The sequence below is a fragment of the Euprymna scolopes genome, chromosome 27 (genome assembly GCF_053919585.1).
Source record: "Euprymna scolopes isolate OS-2025 chromosome 27, ASM5391958v1, whole genome shotgun sequence".
NCBI classification, from domain to species: domain Eukaryota; kingdom Metazoa; phylum Mollusca; class Cephalopoda; order Sepiida; family Sepiolidae; genus Euprymna; species Euprymna scolopes.
In genome coordinates this window covers 85,838,252-85,856,960 of record NC_136508.1, presented here as the reverse complement: position 1 = coordinate 85,856,960, position 18,709 = coordinate 85,838,252, and the positions used below count along the sequence as shown (strand labels likewise).

General features: G+C 34.4%; 2 protein-coding genes across 3 annotated transcripts in view; one reads left to right on the top strand and one right to left on the bottom strand.

The window, feature by feature from the left end:
* The window catches only part of LOC145248962 (mitochondrial import receptor subunit TOM70-like), a 172,932-nt gene that overhangs the window by 22,053 nt on the left and 132,170 nt on the right, over positions 1-18,709 (bottom strand). The window lies entirely within an intron of this gene.
* LOC145248963 (uncharacterized) overlaps positions 1-18,709 on the top strand; it is a 437,400-nt gene that overhangs the window by 363,339 nt on the left and 55,352 nt on the right. The window lies entirely within an intron of this gene.

Genomic DNA, 18,709 nt, shown 5'->3' with positions numbered 1-18,709 from the left:
CGTCTAGCAGAAAACACTATCACTAATTTCCCCTACTGTTTATCTGTGCCTAAACCTAAACATAGATTCCATGAACAAAGCTTCTTTCTTAGAACTGCACACCTATGGAATTGTCTTCCGTTTTCCTGCTTTTCAGTTGACTACAATATGGTTGTCATCAAGTCTAATGTAAACAAGTTTTTGATGAGCCGTTCCATATAAGTTAACAAATTTACCGAATCTCCATTACTAACGGTTACTATATTGTCCAATTTCTACTGTACACTCTTTAACCCTTATCCTCAAGTGGCCTCTGGGCCTTGATAAGTGGTGATGCCTATGTAAAAAAAAAAAAATGAGCACCTCCATCACCCTCTCGATTTCTTGGAAGCACAATATGAAGACACAAGAATGTAAAGCAGGGGTGATAGTGGACAATCCTGGTGCACCAACTAGGAAATATAGTGAAAGATTTGGAATGCTTTCCATTGCTGTTGGCAAACAATACAGAATGGAGATCCATTTGCAAAAGTTCCGTTTAAAATCGACAGTCTTAAAACAGATGCCAAAAAGTGATGGTTGAAAACTTTGGACTGATCCAAGTTGCTCAGCATGGCTTTGTGTAGTCTTCTACCCCTTCTAGGATCGTATGAATCAGATGAAAGCTGTTTTGAATTGATCGCCTCTTCACAACGTAGTTCTGCTTGAATTCGATCAACTCTCTGATAACAACCTGCAACCAGTTCGATAAGGTATTGACCAAAATCTTTACGTCTGTGTTTAGCATGATTATAAGTGTGTAATCATCAAGATTTTCCCCGCCATGTCGCACTTCTTTAGTCACGTGATCATCTGTTGGTAATTTGACCCAGGATAAAACCATCAACCGTTGAACATATCTGTCAAAATCAGTGCAAATATGAGAGATAGCCTGAAACACAATTCGTAGGGAAGACCATCAAATCTGGCAATTTGTTACAGCCAACCTGCTTCAATGTAGCCAAGATCTTGCACTCTGTAACCCTGACTAGCCACATAGAGGAAGGAAGAGTCAGCCAAATAGTTGTTTAACTCTTGAACCAGGTTGGCCAGGTGAATGAAACATTCTTTGAAATCGCTTGCAGATCTTCAGAGTCAATTCCATGGTATGTCCACCCAGGTGCTTGACTTTTCCAATATCTGAGCCATGCCTATAAATTTCATCATGCTTATCAGTATCAAAGTTCACAGCTTCATTGGAAACTTTCTTAGTTCTAACTACTTGGTCTTCATAACGCTCGCTAGCTTCACATCATAGATTCTGTATAGCTAGTTCAATGCTTATAGTAACCCTCTCCCAGCAACTGCCCAGGTTAGTTACTATTCTAAATACTTTTTCACCTTGCGAGACACTGAGCATATTTGATGGAGAAGCTTTTGATCTTAGTTTTTAAGCTAACTCCCCACTTACTACCACTAAAGCCCATTGGATAAGAAGTTGTAGCTTTTCTCAGAATTCTCATATTTTCAGCAAGGAGGTATTCAATTTCCAGTATTCAGCCTATTTCCCAACTTCAACTTGACAATAAGTTTATGATTCAATTGATCTAATATAAAGTCTATGTGGTCTCTAACTAATGCCCTATACAAATTAGTATTTGAGTAGAAAAGCATGCCCCAAAATATCAAAACAAAATGTGTTGACAAGATCGCATCTAATCATCAGGTCAGCTAAACTAGTCTCATACCTCTCCATCTATCTAGCTTTCTCCCAGCTTTGTCTACTTCGGATCAAGGATGGCATTTCAATCTCCCATTAAATTTATGCACTTCAGATATGTAAGGAAGGAAACCAGATCTCGAAAAAAGTGCTGAGTGCATGAACCACAACCTAAAACATGAAATCATTTACAGCTGAAACTACCCTGCCATATTCCCTTGCCAACCTCGATCATCATGGCCAGAGTTTCACAAGCAAGAAGACATCCTTCCTGTGAAGATTCCCATATGCTGATAAGACGTCAAAGTCTCTGCTCAGCACCTAAAAATCCTTTAAACAAAATGAAGTTTGTCTCCTTGATTGCAGCTACATCCACTCCCAGGGACAAAAGATCTCTCTGGATATGAATCGCATAGTCTGAAGATGTGAAGCGCAGTCATGGAATCACCTTAAGAAGTGAAAGACACTTGGTTCCAAAGTTTGTTGGTGAAAGACACTAATGCTATGTTCAATGTGGCATATTTTTTGGTATTCTGGTCATTATACAAGATGCTAGCGATATCCAGGGGAAACATTAGTTTTTAAAGCTCTATAAAAAGAAGGATGCACAAAAGATTGGACCCTTGCCTTGCATTTTAGTAAAGTTTCATTAAGGGAAGGGTCTTCGTCTTTAATAAGTAATGTTCTTGGTATGACCACCTCTGCAGCTTCCAGCATTTGTCAGCCAGAGTTCTTGCAACTAGATACTACATTTTGATCTAAGCCATCAGGGAGAGGCCCCGTGTTTTGACAAGCTCCTGGGTTTGATCTTTACTCCTGATCTGAAATGGAACACATACATCAAGTCTGTTGCCAAGGTCGCTGGAAAGATGGTGGGATCCTTATACCGCTCCAGAAGATATCTCACTACTGACGCAATTCTCTATCTATATAAAAGCCAAGTACGTCCAAGGATGGAATACTGCTGCCATATCTGGGCAGGAGCTGCTAAAAACAGCCTATCCTGCCTTGACAGAGTACAAAATAGACTTCGTGGCTTAGTGTAACCTCTCTCCCACAGAAGAGATGTTGCGAGCCTATCCTTGTTTTATCGTTATTTCCATGGCAGGTGCTCATCTGAACTCAAATCTCTGGTCTCCCCTCGCCAATCTTTCACAAAAAACACCCGTCTAGCTGAATCCACTGTGAAAAATTTCCCCCACTCTTTATCTGTGCCTAAATCAAAACGTGGATTCCATGAACAAAGCTTCTTTCTTAGAAGTGCACGCCTGTGGAACTCTGTTCCGTATGCCCGCTTCCCACCTGATTACAACTTGGAGGTCTTCAAGTCCAACATTAACAAATTCCTAATGAACCGCCCCCTTAAGTAAACACTTCATCAAATCTCCACACTAACGTAATGTACTTGCAATAACCCTTATCCCTGAGTGGCTTCCGGGCCTTGATAAGTGGTGACCACCGTGTAAAAAAAAAAAAAAAAAAAAAAACTATAAAAAAAATATATCAAATGTTTTTCTGATGAAGCATTTTTAAATGAATGAAATGAAAGTTTTTTTTTTATTGTATTATTTTTTAATGGGGGTGTTGTTAGTTCTGTTATGAGATCAACCTCCTCATAATTACCTTTATTTTTTTTTAAAGGGGATGGAAGTAATCCTCCTATCATATACTTCTTTGGAGGAGAAGGTAATGTAGTATCTGTTCTGTTGTGATAAGACAATTTTCCGGAAACTAGCAAGTCATTTTTAGGGGAGGGTAGAGTATCTTTTCTATTGTCATGATATTCTTGCAGGCATTACCTTCTTTTATGGGAAGATCCTGCCAGACATTATCTAATTGAAGGATTTTAGTACTGTTGTCATCAGTTTTTTGTTGTTTTTATGGAAATCAATCCAGACAAGGTATGAAGCCATTTGATAAAAGGAGCTTAAAAAAAAAAAAAAAAAAAAAACTTCGAAGTCAAAAAAACAACCAATGACATATGATATGGAAATAGCAAAAGTATACCAAAATATAACAAATGAATAAAATTTAAGTCATTGACAAAAACAGAAAATTTCAACTGTGCAGTCTTCAGTCACTGTCTTAACATGCAAATCATTTCAAACAAAATCTTTACTGATTATCAAAAGAATTATTTTTTTAATGAATCTCATGATTTATCGTTAAGAGCAATTGATTCGTTCAGTCAACAAAGTTTCATCAAAATAAAAAAATTATTCTCCATCTATAAAATATATATTCAAGACTCATACATTCGAGTTCAGACTTGTTTCATGTGCATTAGTTTTATAATAAATTTAGTTTCTTTCTGCTTGCATGCATATATCGATGGGAATATGGTGTCTATAAAATAAATAAAAATCTCATGGAATGTTGGGTCTGTTTGGTTTAAATCTTCAGTGATTAGAGTCTGGTGTGTTTTATTTAATAATTAGTTTGTGGTTGCTAAATCTATATCTAAAATTGTGTGTGTGTATATATATATATTAGATGTTTAGCCCATTAAAAATGGGTAAAAGTCATAGCTCATTGAATTAATGTTTCAAGCTAAATTGATGATTGAGAATTTGTGCTCCTTTTTGCACCAAATACTTATCCTAACTAGAATGCGTACATAATACTTATCATAAAGTTCCATACATAATTTCAGCCAGATTGATCCAATAGTTTATAAGAAAACATCGCACATAGACTAATATATATATTATTTCATGTATCTACATACAATTTTATGTATCGTTTTTCGGTATTTACCTCAACAGTACTCAATCTATACTAAAATATATATGAAAAAATGAAAACCATATTCATATTGTTATAAAAATAAAATACAATAATTATTCGACAATTCTTACAAAACTTTTTTAAAAAATTGAAATAAAGGAAAATGAAACACTTATTGTAAGTTTCATGAAAAAATATTTTTTGAATAACAAACTAATAGCAAACAATTTTTTTTATTTTTATGATAGTTTTTTGTGTAATCTTTGAAAAAATATATGAAAGTTAACAGAATTGTTATATGGGAACAAATGAAAATATTATCCAACACAAACAAACATATGTATTTCTAAAAGAAAGCTATTCTTACCAGTAAAATTAGGTGACAAAAATAGAATTTTCTAAATTTTGATTTTATGAAGAAAAAACGTGTACAAAAGTAAAAATTTAGGTGACTGAAATAGAATTTTTAAACATTTTAAATTGGCTTACAATTAATATTAATGAATAGTGTTCATTAGATAATTATGAATCTGATTATTTGATATTAGAATTAGTGGAAGTTGTTTTGTTTTTGAGAATGTATTCTGGAATAGTGGATTTTATCATTGTTGTTGAAAAAAGTGAATCAATAAAGAGGTTGTCTATTCATGACGTGTGGTTGTTTGTTCGAGTCAAATATATACTCAGTCAATAAGTACATATAAATATGAAATAACAGAAGTTAAATGAATTTTTGTAAACAAATGTTTTTATGGAATGGAGCATTGGGTTTGTTATTTGTATAAATCACTTGAATATTTGACTTTATACCTTTTGGTGCTAATATATATAGACATTGTAGGAATCTATCCGTGAACATCCTACATAAAACTGTCGATTGCTAAAGCAAGATGAACAAAGTTAAGACCAATCACTGGCAAAGATTATCCTTGGGACTTGTCATGGTAAAAGAAAATTTAATTGAGAAGTGAATCCTTTTAAATTGAATTGCAGATTCTGATAGAATAATAAGTATTCTGGGAAGTGTGGTGGCATACCAGGTAATTCTAATGGATTTTAAAATTCTGTACAGCATGGTCATCATTGAAAGTAGAATCTAGAGAACCGAAAGTTTGTTCCTCACCTGTAATTTCATTAATCAGTCATTGGTCAATGTCATTTTAGGAGCTAGAATTGCTCTATTACTAAGTTAGTGATGGAACAATTGATTCAATACCTGGAGTAATAACAATCTTGCCATGTTTACCCACTCTCTTTAAAAATATTTAAATACTTTCAGCACTCATGCAGAGAAGGTACCATGCTAAAATAATAACATTATTATTTTCTAACTGAGTCTTAACATGAGGAAGGGAGGTGTTTTGTAACTATTTTGTACTTTCACCTAACAATTTAATAACAAAAGATACCATAAAACTTGAATTTCACTTGAAAATACTATCAAGAAAATGGTATGTTGCCAACTCTGCATAAGCACCACATTTTTATTTTTTAATGAATATTTTAAAATAATTAGTTACAAATATTAATGCATTGTGGAAAGGCATCGAAGAAATGTCCTCCTAAAAAGTAAAAAACAGTCAACTTCTAAGCAAATGTTTTTTATGAATGTTTAAAAATATTTAATTACACATCTAATGTTTTGAGGAAACTTATTGAAATATCTCCCTTTTTAAAAAAAAAAAAAAAAAACTTTGCACTTATGCAGAGAAGATATCGTTCTCAAATAATTTTAAGAAATTTGTGACCAAATTTTGTAGCAAAAAAATATAATTTTTTTTTTGTTTTATAGAAAAAAAAAATTACAATGATATCAATGAAAATATAAGCTAGTAATTACCTGTATATGCATGAAGAATTTAGTCAAGTGGAAATGTTATCGTTTAATGGATTTTGTATTGTTGCAAATGCAGCATGGATGATTTGTAAGAATGCCATGTTGGAATAGTCATAAGTGTTTAGTTAATTGTTCAGCAAATGTAAAGGAATTAAAGAATAACAGAATAGTAGAACATTATTTCAGTTTTTAATTTATATTCTTATTTTTTTTCTTATTTTATTTAATAATAGATTTTCTAATCCATAAATGTAATCATTATATCTACCAAGTTGATTTAAAAAATACCATACACAGACTCGACAATTCTATATATTTTCAGTAAGTGAGAGGAGAATCTATCACCATACTTTCTCTTAAACACGTCAATTGAACTGTACAACAACTAAAAAAGATGAGGATAATAGTCCGCAATAAATAAAATTAATAAATAATACTCATCTCAATAATGAATTAAATAATATTCGGTATGGACCCGACCATGGAAGATCAGATAATAAACATGAATTTATAAGACCAAAAAATTGAACTTTGATCGACCTTTGAGGCCCGTGGCGCAGTGGATAGAGATGTTGGATCGCTATGGTCCCAGGTGAGAATTGTCTGAAGATAGCGATTTCAATCTTAGAGGCTTATTTGGCCAAAACATAGTGAGACAACAACAACTACAGAAGGCAGTAATTGCTAAAGATGCAGTTTGGAGATTCGGAGTTCCTATCTCGTCGCGATTACCACCTGACGAAGGCCTGAGGAATAGTTGGCCGAAACGTTGTGAAACAACAACTAAAAAAGATGAGGATAATAGTCTGCAATAAATAAAATTAATAAAATATAGTCGTCTTCCAGTTGTCTTCAAGTCCAACGTAAACAAGTTCTTGATGAGCCGTTCCCCTTTAATTAATCCAATTTACCAAATTTCCACTACTAACGATTACTACAATATTGTCCCATTGACTACTGTACACTCTTTAACCCTTAACCTCGAGTGGCCTCAGGGCCTTGATAAGTGGTCATGCCTATGTAAAAAACAAAAAGTAAAAAATAAAAAAAAATAAGCCACCAACAAATTCACTGCAAAAGTCAGGAATTAAAGAGGAAGGAAACAGCTGTTATTTTTGCAGAGAATAAGTTGTAGAGATAAGATAAAACATGAAGGCTGAAACTGAAATAATAGCAGTCATTGCCGATATAAGTTTATACTAAGACGAATTTGCGCTGGTGAATATGGTAGCTTGAGAGGAGAAAGCAATGAGAGAGTAACTATCCTGTTACCACCTATAAAAAGGTATTTGTTTGGGAGAGCTACAATTCAGTGTACCTATTTACTATGCCTCCCCACGGGACAGAGTTAGACACCAGGGTCGTTTTTTAACGTGGAGAAAAGATACAAAAATAAAAATTGTCTCAGTCGTGAAGGATTTCTCCTCCACCGAAAGAGAATAAGAAATAGAAGTGCAGCATCTGAAGAACAGATACTACACTTTGATCTTGTCCCGAAGGCCAAGAAAATGCTACAATTCAGTGTAACCCCACTCTTGAACGGAAGACCAGGATTAATTTTATTACACAAAACTTTGGTTTCTTATTTCTATTAAAATAAATTAAAACAATGTCTTAAGGATTTTAATGAAGGGTTTAAAATCTCACTTGATTTTTTTTTAAATTATCCTGCACTAGTGCTAACAATGAAAATCTTGGAATATTTTATATCACTTTACAGAAAGACTACTAGACATATTTATGATATTTATGAAAAATACATGAAAAAAATATATAATGTCTGTTACAGCAATTTATATGTTCATTTTTCCAATGAAAATTAACAAGGCCACAGAGGGCAAACTTTGAGAGCTTATGACAAAATTAATTTACCAATCCAAAACAAACTAGATGGCATTCTTTATTCGAGCTTTTGATTAAATTCTCATCACTGAAGTTTATAAATAAGTGAAATACACTAAAACCATTCATGATAAGTGAACTAAATTGAAAACAATTGGGCTTACAACATTCATTATTTTATTTTGCTGATATTTTTTTTAAATATAATTCAATTTATTTTTATTTGGTTTCACAGGATTTCATACATTTATAGAAATTTTGTTCAGATTGATTTTCCTAAAAATACTCTTGTCCCAGTAAACATTGCTAAGCAAGGTTTAGATAAAGTCCAAAAAAGGCTAACCAAGAAGTCGTATTGCACTATACAACATAATCACGTTGACACACTGGTTCATGTCAGATCACCGAAGTTAAGCAATGTTAAGCCTGGTTAGTACTAAAATAAGTGACCAATTTTGCAATTCCAGGTGCTGTATGTAGGATGTTGACACCTCCCTGCAAAAGTTGCAAAAACCTAACCTTGTCATCTCCCCTAATGGGGATATAGATGCGATTGGGGATCACTTGTGAATTTCATACTCCCATGGAACTTCCTCCTTCAGAGAAAACCGGTTAAACCCGAATAGAGTTAGTGCTGTTTCACACACACCATAGTGTGCTATAATTTTAATATATCTATCCAAAAAGACAAGATCAGAAATCTATGTTAATATACGCAACAGGTTGAATGTTCTTCTAACACTTAATGACAATGTATCCAACAAGGTGAAATGGCAAGCTCCCAAACACTATAGAGACAGCACAAGTACAACTGTCCAGGTGCCAATATAAACAATGGATATCAGCATCAATGCTCGAAATTGTGAAGACCACACAATGCAGACTACAAAAGTTATTTGCAAGGATTATACTGAAGCCATTGGTATGAGACTGTTGGGCGTGATTTTGCTGATTGTCAGGTTAGTTGAAAATATGTACGCTGAGAAGACAAGTTCTATGCATTCATCAGAGCACATTCCATTAAAGTACTTGTAAAACAGGCAAACTGATGCAACATTGTGCCAATGAGACAGAGGCTGGAGCTTGACCGATGATGTAAGACCTTTTTGGGTCCTTTCTAAGAGTGAGATGCCAGTGGTAGATGCTCCAGCCCAGATATGACAAAATTACTTTACGCATTGGTGAATGGTGGCATTGTAAATATATGGATACTCTCAGGTGTAAGTAATTTTCATTGTATTCTGAGCATACACTGTTCCCAGTTTATCCCCAATACCAATGTATGTACCCACTGCCATTAGAAAGCAGATTGGTAGTAATCTGCTGTCTACACATCTGCTTCATCATGCCACCTCCCTGATGAGTTTTGCATCAAATCCGTGACATTAGATGCAGCTCAACACTCAAAAGTGGCAAAAGAAAATAGAGCAAGACATGGCTAAAAAGCAGCAAAATTTGATCTTTGGGTAATCACTGGCCTTCAAACCTACAATTTTTGATGGCAGAATTCTAAGTGGCTTGAAATAGCCAGGTCAGATTTCAAAAACCGCATTTAATGACACTTAACGCATGCGTTCACATTATTACGGTATATTACAGGTTGTGCAATATATGCGTTCACATTATTATGGTATATTACAGGTTGTGCAATGTATGTGTTTACATTATTACGGTATATTACAGGTTGTGCAATGTATGTGTTTACATTATTACGGTATATTACAGGTTGTGCAATGTATGCGTTCACATTATTATGGTACGTGACATAAATTATGTCTGAAAACATTAACTGTGCCTGGAATCTACAGCACGTCATTGATCAGAATGTTTGATTAGCAACATTTGCATTTGTTGCATATAAGTGTGCAGTGGGTTCTGTATATGAAAATCGAATTGACCACACTTGCATAAATGCATGTATTATCACTTACGGATGCCGAGAAACAATTTATAATATGTCTAACTAAAAGAAAAAATCCAAACGGAAATTATCTGTGCAAAGAAGAACCATGAGACAGACCATTTAACTGGTCTAGAATCTACAGTTGACTTATACACAGGTAATAACCTAAAAGGACACAATTTTTGGTCTTAAAATGCACATCGACTTATACACAAGTATATAAGGTAATCATCCCTTTCAAATCTTGTGAGATCTAATGCACACACACACACACACACATATATATATGTATATTGAACCCATGGTGTAGTGGATATAGAACTTGGTAAAATTCAGTATTAAGTTACATTCTTCTGGAGGTTGAAGGTTTAATCCTTAATGCAGACAACACTCAAAATACAACCTTGACTTTACTTAAAACAAAAGTATGCTACGCACATGGATTAAATAAAGGATTCTGTGCGAAATTTAGTGCAGATCCACAAATTCTACATCTAAAGAAGATTGAAGGTTGCATCAACCAAAACTTTGTGAAAATTACACTCAAGATGAGAACAGTTGTCCAAATAATCAAATGCGAATATATATATATATATATATATATATTAGTGGTGGGACGATTAATCGGAATCGGAATCGTTAATCGTAAGAATCGTGTATTTTGGGAGGTATCGGAATCGGAATCGCATCGTTAAAAAAATACCTTAATTTTCCGATTCCTTCATTACGATTCTTTTGGTCTGATGTTGAAAAAAAGAAAAAAATTTCCTGATATTTCTAACCGCAAGAGAGAAATGTAGCATGTTATAAAAAGAAACCAAAGAAATTCATTATTAACAGGGCAATGCTTAGTGCCCCTCCCTTACAAGGTTCATTCATTCAGATCTATTGTAATCAAAACTACATAAGAGTTAACTTGAAAAGAAGTATGCAGGGCTCTACATTGCGAGTAAAAATAAAAAACCGCTTATCTTTTTGGCGATTGTTTTTTTTACTGACAAATATTCTAATACTGAATGAAAATGCTTTTTCAACTTATATTTTCTTAAAATAAAACGAGCAAAGTCAAATTATTTAAACAGTAAACGGTTTAATAGAACAATGTACTTTTTTTTCATTTTTTAAAAGAAGGCTTTTGAAAGAAATATCTCTAAAATGAAATTGATCACGTTGTATTATTTCGCAAAGTTTTGACAGTTGTCGGCTTCTTTTGATGTTTCCAAAAAATCGACCCCATACCTATCTCTTCCAAACAAAGTTATTAAATAACCCCTTCGTTAATTCAAGGGTAATTAATTCAATTCAGTCAAGATTTTTTTTTTTAATTTCATTGAAATAAAATCCATTTTTAAAATTTTTTTCTCCAGAAAGATAAAACCCTGAATTTGATTATATTAAAAGCAGAATAATATAATCTTTTTTCTAGGATTTTAAATTGAAAATTAAAAGTGTTTTGCGCAGTTTTTTGCCGAACGAAAAAGAAATTAATATATATATTTTTAAAAGGTTTAGTAATCAATTAATTTTTATGTCTAAATAATATTTACGATTAATTAAATAATTTCATTTTAAAAAGTATTTATGAATAGAATTTTACTTAAGACTTATAGTTTAGCAATATTGAACCGCATCAACCATGTGTGAATTGAACACAGTCAACCAAAAAAAAAAATTCAAAAGAAAATGCATATTTGCATTTCATTATGTAAACTTTTATACATTGGTTTCAAAAATTAAATTCTATAAGTTTTTTTTGTTAACTACCGGTTGGTACAATTTACCGCCCCCATCCCTTTATATTTTTTTCTTTTTGTCTTTTTTAGCGGATTTTTTTTTTTTTTTTTTTTTTTTTTTTCCACAGTGATCACCACTTATCAAGGCCCGGAAGCCACTCAGGGATAAGGGTTATTGCAAGTACATTACGTTAGTGTGCAGATTTGATGAAGTGTTTAATTAGGGGGGGCGGTTCATTAGGAATTTGTTAACATTGGACTTGAAGACATCCAAGTTGTAGTCCGGAGGGAAGCAGGCAGACGGAACAGAGTTCCACAGGCGTGCAGTTCTAAGAAAGAAGCTTTGTTCATGGAATCCGCATTTTGATTTAGGCACAGATATAGAGTGGGGGAAATTTTTCACAGTGGATTCAGCTAGACGGGTGTTTTTCGTGAAAGATTGGCGAGGGGGGACCAGGGATTGGAGTTCAGACGAGCACCTGCCATGGAAATAATGATCAAACAAGGATAGGCTCGCAACGTCTCTTCTGTGGGAGAGAGGTTGCAAGGTAGAGAAAAGAGCATCCCCCACTAAACCACGAAGACTATTTTGTACTCTGTCAAGGCATGATAGGCTGTTTTTGGCAGCTCCTGCCCAGATATGGCAACAGTATTCCATCCTTGGACATACTTGGCTTTTATATAGATAGAGAATTGCATCAGTAATAAGATATCTTCTGGAGCGATAGAAGGATCCCACCATCTTTCCAGCAACCTTGGCAACAGACTTGATGTACGTGTTCCATTTCAGATCAGGAGTAAAGGTCAAACCCAGAAGCTTGTCAAAACACGGGGCCTCACCTAGACGAGAGCCATCCATCACACTGGGGATCAGAGCATTGATGATGTAAAGATAGGAGTTTGGTTTTGGATGCATTAAAGGTAACCAGCCACATCTTCCCCCACTGAACCACGCGCTCGAGATCAGAGGAGAGAGAATCCGAGAGAACTTTGTCATTTACAGCCTTTGATGTGTTGCTGTAGATAGTCGTGTCATCAGCATAGATGTCAACGAATGATTTAAGTATGTGTTTAGGGAGGTCATTGATGTAGATCAGGAAGAGAGTTGGGTCCAGGATTTACCCCTGAGGGACTCCAGCATTTATATTGCAGGCCTCCGATTTTTGTCCATCTACCACTACTCTTATGAACCTATCGGAGAGAAATGATTTAATGATAGAGAACACATTTCCAGTTATACCGTAGCTGGAAATCTTGTGAAGTAGACCCTTATGCCATACCTTGTCGAAGGCCTTTGATATGTCGAGAGCAATTGCCCTAGAAAGGAAGCCTTTGTCAAGAGATTCACTAATCCTGTGGGATATAACCGTCAGCACATCTGCGGTAGATCTTGCAGAGCGGAAACCATATTGTGTGTCACTAAGAAGGTTTTTCCTGCTGAGGTGGTTGACTATTTCTCTATTTAATATGGATTCCAGCAACTTACTCATAACACACAGGAGACTTATTGGTCTGTACTGAGAGGGAGATGACTTATCACCTGAATTCTTAAATACAGGGCAAACTGATGAGGTCTTCCAGGGAGTCGGAAAGCACTTCTCCTTAAGGCAGCGCTTAAATAGTTTCGTAAGTATGGGAGCAAGTTTTGGTTGAAGCTTTTTTAACACTATAATTGGGATGCCATCAGGGCCAGTTGCCTTACTAGAATCTAGGTTCTTGATTAGTTTGGCGACCTCATGCACGGATATTTGTATGTTACCTAGCTTGTTCTGTGTTGTAGGAGGAAATATGGGGAGTTGATTGCCTTCGTCACATAGGGTAGAATTAGCTGCAAAGTTCTTTGCAAATAGTTTGGCCCTGTCTGACGCTAACTAGATGACCTCTGGTCCATTGATAATGGTTGGGATAGAACGCACAACGCCAAAGTCCAAAAAAAGTCTTCCATGGAAACTTTTTGAAGTTGATGAAGATGATGAGTTGAAAGCCATTTGCAAAGTCTGTCAAATTAAAATATCGCGAGGAATAAAACCATCTAACATGACCACAACCAACATGTTAAAACATTTAACTATGATGCATCCAAATAAATTGGAGGAGCAAAATAAAAAAGAAAAGGAACAAAAAATTACCAACTAGTCACTCAGAGCAGTTTTATTAGTGAGGGTTGAAATCGCAGTGTCTTTTTTTTTTTGCCTACGTCACCATCTAGGTGTCACCAATTTTTTTAACCCTCCTTAACTTCAAAGAGTAAATACAATATATACAACTAAAAAAATAATTTTTAAAAATGCTGATTCTATTCATGAAAATTCTTTTAACTAGAAATTAAAACTTAGGTAAAAATAGCTGACTGACAGCAACAGGACCACTGGTTAACTACTGAACCACGTGGAAAGGTGTGGGGGGGAGGAAAAAAAGGAAATTAAATGATGATAATAAATTATGATAACCGTCTTTGAAAGGCAATAAACTCCTAAAATTTACTTCTTTAAAATTTTAGGTGGCACTCCCCGGCGATTTTAAAGCACTCTCTCTCTCTCTCTCTCTCTCTCTCTCTCTCTCTCTCTCTCTCTCTCAAAAAAAAAAAAAAAAAAAAAAAAAAAAAGATTTAATTTTTAAGTTTGGGAAAGATATATTTATTATAACCGAATTCTTGTATGAAGACTGGATCTACTTTATTGGACATTAATTTGTGAGATGAGTAATTTTTCAATGTTTAATATGTTTTTAAAGTTTCAATTATCAATTAAATTTTTTTAATTGCGTTTATTTTTCAATTTATTTAAAAAAACAGGGTTTTAAATGTATTTTTCAAGGTAACAAGCTTCGAAAGAAGTCTAAAAAAAAAATCACTTAATTTTTAATTTCGACAACCCTGAGAATTTAATTATTAAAAAAATATTGAAATGTGACATTTTTTTATTTAACATTTCTATTATTTCAATTAATTTTCTTTCAATAATTCATTTCACTCAACAAACTTCACCATTTTTTTTATCGTTTTCTGTAATTTTCGTAATTATGTTTGCTCAATTTTATCTAGTATTTCATTTGTTTTTTATAATGGTATCATTTTTATGTGTTCCTTTGATATACCCTATTTCAAAATTAGTTTGGCTAAACTTATTCTTCACGTTAGAAACAACGTGTAAAAGCAATGAAAAAGTAAGAAAAAACAATAGGTGTTAACTACTCTTTGTGAATTATGGAAGTCTGAAGAACTGCCGTCACAAATACAACTATCAATAGCCAAACAAAAAATCGTTTTTGAAATTCCTTTAATTGTAACTTTTCGCTATACCTACCTTTGTGGTATAAAACACAAAAACTTTCGATTAATGGTATTTCTCCTATATGGTCGTTAACTTTGGAAAGGGTATTTTGTATCTACGGCACCATGTCACATGGTATATTGTTTTTTTTGTTTTTTCATTACGCACGTTCAATTATAAATTATTAAATTAAATATTTATCTTTTTTATATTTAATTAGTATATATTTTCTTTCCGCTATATTTTTTTATTTAATTCATTAAATCTGTTAATTATGAGGATCAAAATAATGAATCGTGTGTATTTATTCTCTAATTTTCTTGTTTTTGTTCTGTTATATAAATTCTATTTTATTTGTTTTTTCTCTGAAGGATAAATCCTATTTTCTTTGAGTTTTTTTTCTGTATTCCAATTAAGTAAAATAAATTTTCTCTAAAATAAATTTTGCTAAGTTTTCCATTTAGTTTATTATATAATAATTTTATTTAAACCAAAACACGACGGTGTACTGGTGTAGACATAAAATATCTCTTCCAAAGTTAGGGAACATATTTGGGAACTACCGACCATAAGTATAAAACTACCTGATATATTTAAAAACAATAATTCCCTAGGAATCGGAATCGTACTTGGTATCGGAATCGTTAATCAATATTTTCCTGGAATCGGAATCGGAATCGTATGAAAATTAGGAATCGTCCCAACACTAATATATATATTAGGTTAACTTTCTCTGATGTCAAATAACTTACTGAACTCAAAACCTGACAATGTCTGACACAGATAATACTTGTTGGCCCACCCATCCTCCCTCTTTGCTTACCAAGATTTTCAGTCTACATTCTCTCTTTCTCAACCGAAACCATCTTCTAGCAGTAAAATTGCAGATTGTATTTAACTGCTACAAGTTAAATGACTTTTTACAACTGAGGATTCGGGGAAGGAGAGGAGGCATAAACCTGATTATTTTTCTGTTTTGTTTTCTTATCTATGTATAGTCTGAATTTAGTTCCATCATTATTTTGGCTGTAATGAGGTGATCTCACCAAAACCCAGCTGCAGATGTGTTAGCGACATCAATGTTTATATAATAAAAATACACATTCCCATTAATTCTTCAAACAATTTTGCACCAATTTTGTGTCTCTTTACAAAGATTATGGTGTGATATTAAGCTGATGTCAAGAATTCTTAAATGATTCTGAGATTTTGAGAAACGTGTAAAATTCAAGTCTTAATAAGAAATTGAAATTTAGCTGATAACTATGCATTAAATTTAATACAAATCTGATATATTTTACTTTTCAATTGTTAATTGCGATGATATGTCCCAGTTGAGAAATCTCAAAAGGGAATTTATCCCCGAAACTGTATCATATATTAAAAAAAAAAAAAAAAAAAAAATGTAACATGCCGGTGTTGAAATAAACACTGTTTTTTTGGGGTTTTTTTTTTATTGTATAAAACTATACGGTTTCAAGGATAAATTCCCTTTTGGGATTTCTCAACTGGGATGTACCGTCACATGGGGGCTCTACGAGATCAGTTATATACCAAGTAAGTGCGGTCTCACCGTATGGATAACAATCCTTGTTGGAATACCTGAGCATTGTGCACAGACAAATAAGGCAAAATGGCAGACCCGGATGAATTTATAAAAAATCCCATCCCCAGGTAGATTACATCGGTTCAAGAAAGACGACCTAATAGGAAATAAACTAGATTTAGAGGTTAGGGTAATCATGAGAAAAAGCTACTTGATAAGAGTGATTGTTGAGCACATGGTGGACAACAAAATAATGGCTAGATTGGAGGTAGAGAAGCAAGAGATTAGGATGAGCGAGTTGAGTATAGTTCATCATACATGGGAAAAAAGAACAAATTCGATATGACGAAACAAATGCGCTTGGTCCCAACATTTGTGGAGAAGGAAGTCGATAGCTACTTCGCACATTTTGAGAGGACCGCCTTAAACATGAACTGACCAAGAGAATGCTGAGCAATCTTGCAGACAGCATTGAGCGGCAAGGCTCAAAAAACATAAGTGGCACTTTCAGTGGAAAACTGTGCAGATTACAAGCCATAAAAACATCCTGAAAGGATACAAACTAGTCCTGCAAGCATATCAACAGATATATATGGGTGCATCCTAGTCCCTAGTGAAAAAGAAACAGATGCTTAAGGAAGCGATAAGGGCTGCAGGTAGATTGATTACGATTAGGAGCAGAGGAAACAAACCCATGACACTCACCTTATTCAAAGTCCACCTAGTATCAGACTGGGGTTCAGGAGAAGTCACAGTAAGCGTAATTGACGACCTTCCAATAACTGGTGTAGCCATATTAGGCAAAAGTCAAATTAAGCACCAAAAGCTAAACCAGATGAGGACAAAGCACAAAACAAAGAAGAGAACTAGGGGATGAAGCATCCACAGGGATAACGACGAGAAGTAGGACAATAGAGGAAGGAAAGGTAGACGGGACACTGAATGAAAAATACCAGAGGTGAGAAGGAGTAGTATTCCAACCTGGTTTATCCGTACCACGGCAAGTGCTACTCAAGGAGCAACAGGGCGATGCCGATTTAAAAGAGTATTCTCAGGACTCAAAAAGCCAATATTTCCTCAATAACAGAGTGTTAATGAGAAAATGGTATGCTCCCAGGACAATGGAAGGAATAGAAGAAATCAGATTAGAACAAATAATGATGCCTAATATATATTATGAAAGTCACACACAAGATACAGTTGGCGAGTCACCTAGGACTCTAAAAAAGCTGGCCAGATAGGAGATATAAAGAAGTTCTGCAGAACCTGTGGGACATGCCAAAAGACGGAAAAGCCCAACCAAAACGTTCCCCCGGCCTTGCTCCAACCTATACCAGCAATGGAAGAACCATTTAATCAAATAATCATAGACTGTGCGGGACCATTACCCAAAACCCGGACAGGTCACAAATTTATGATAACTATAATTTGTGCATCCATGAGATTCCCCGAGGTGATCCCATTACGCAACATCTCCATGAAGAAGGTGGTAAATGCCTTGATAAACTTTTTTACCAAAATGGGGTTACCCAGAATCATACAGACTGACATAGGGTCTAACTTCACCTTGAGGCTATTTAAGTTACAGAGCAGTTGGGAATCACCCATATAAAGTCCAGCACTTATCACCCTCAGTCACAGGGAGCGTTGGAACGATTTCATGCCACCCTGAAGACCATGTTAAGAGGCTATTGTGTGGAGCACAATGCCGAATGGAACCAAGGAATCCCATTTCTGCTCTTTGCAGCCCAGGAAGCAGCCCAGGAGTCGTTAGGATTCACACTTTCGAATTAGTCTTCGGTCATCAAGTGCAAAGTGATAAAAGAGCAATGGGTCAGTAATGAGCCTATGCATAATATGTCGGATTACATCACTAAGGTATGACAAAATTTAGCTGAAGCACAGAAATTGGCCAAGACTCAGAGAATAGCCAGAGAGCTATGAAGGCCACATGATAGAAAAGCAGTAAGGAACTTTAGAATGCATTCTCCTAAAGACAGAAACAAATATGTCATGTTAACATAATAAAGAAATATTTCAGGAGAGTGGAAAAAAAAAAAATCAGTGCTGGCAGCACCATGCCACAGCAAAGCTGTAAATGAAGAGGATCCTGAAATAGTTAAAAAAAAGATTTTCAGTTTTTTCAAGAATTCTTTTTAAAAAATAAAACA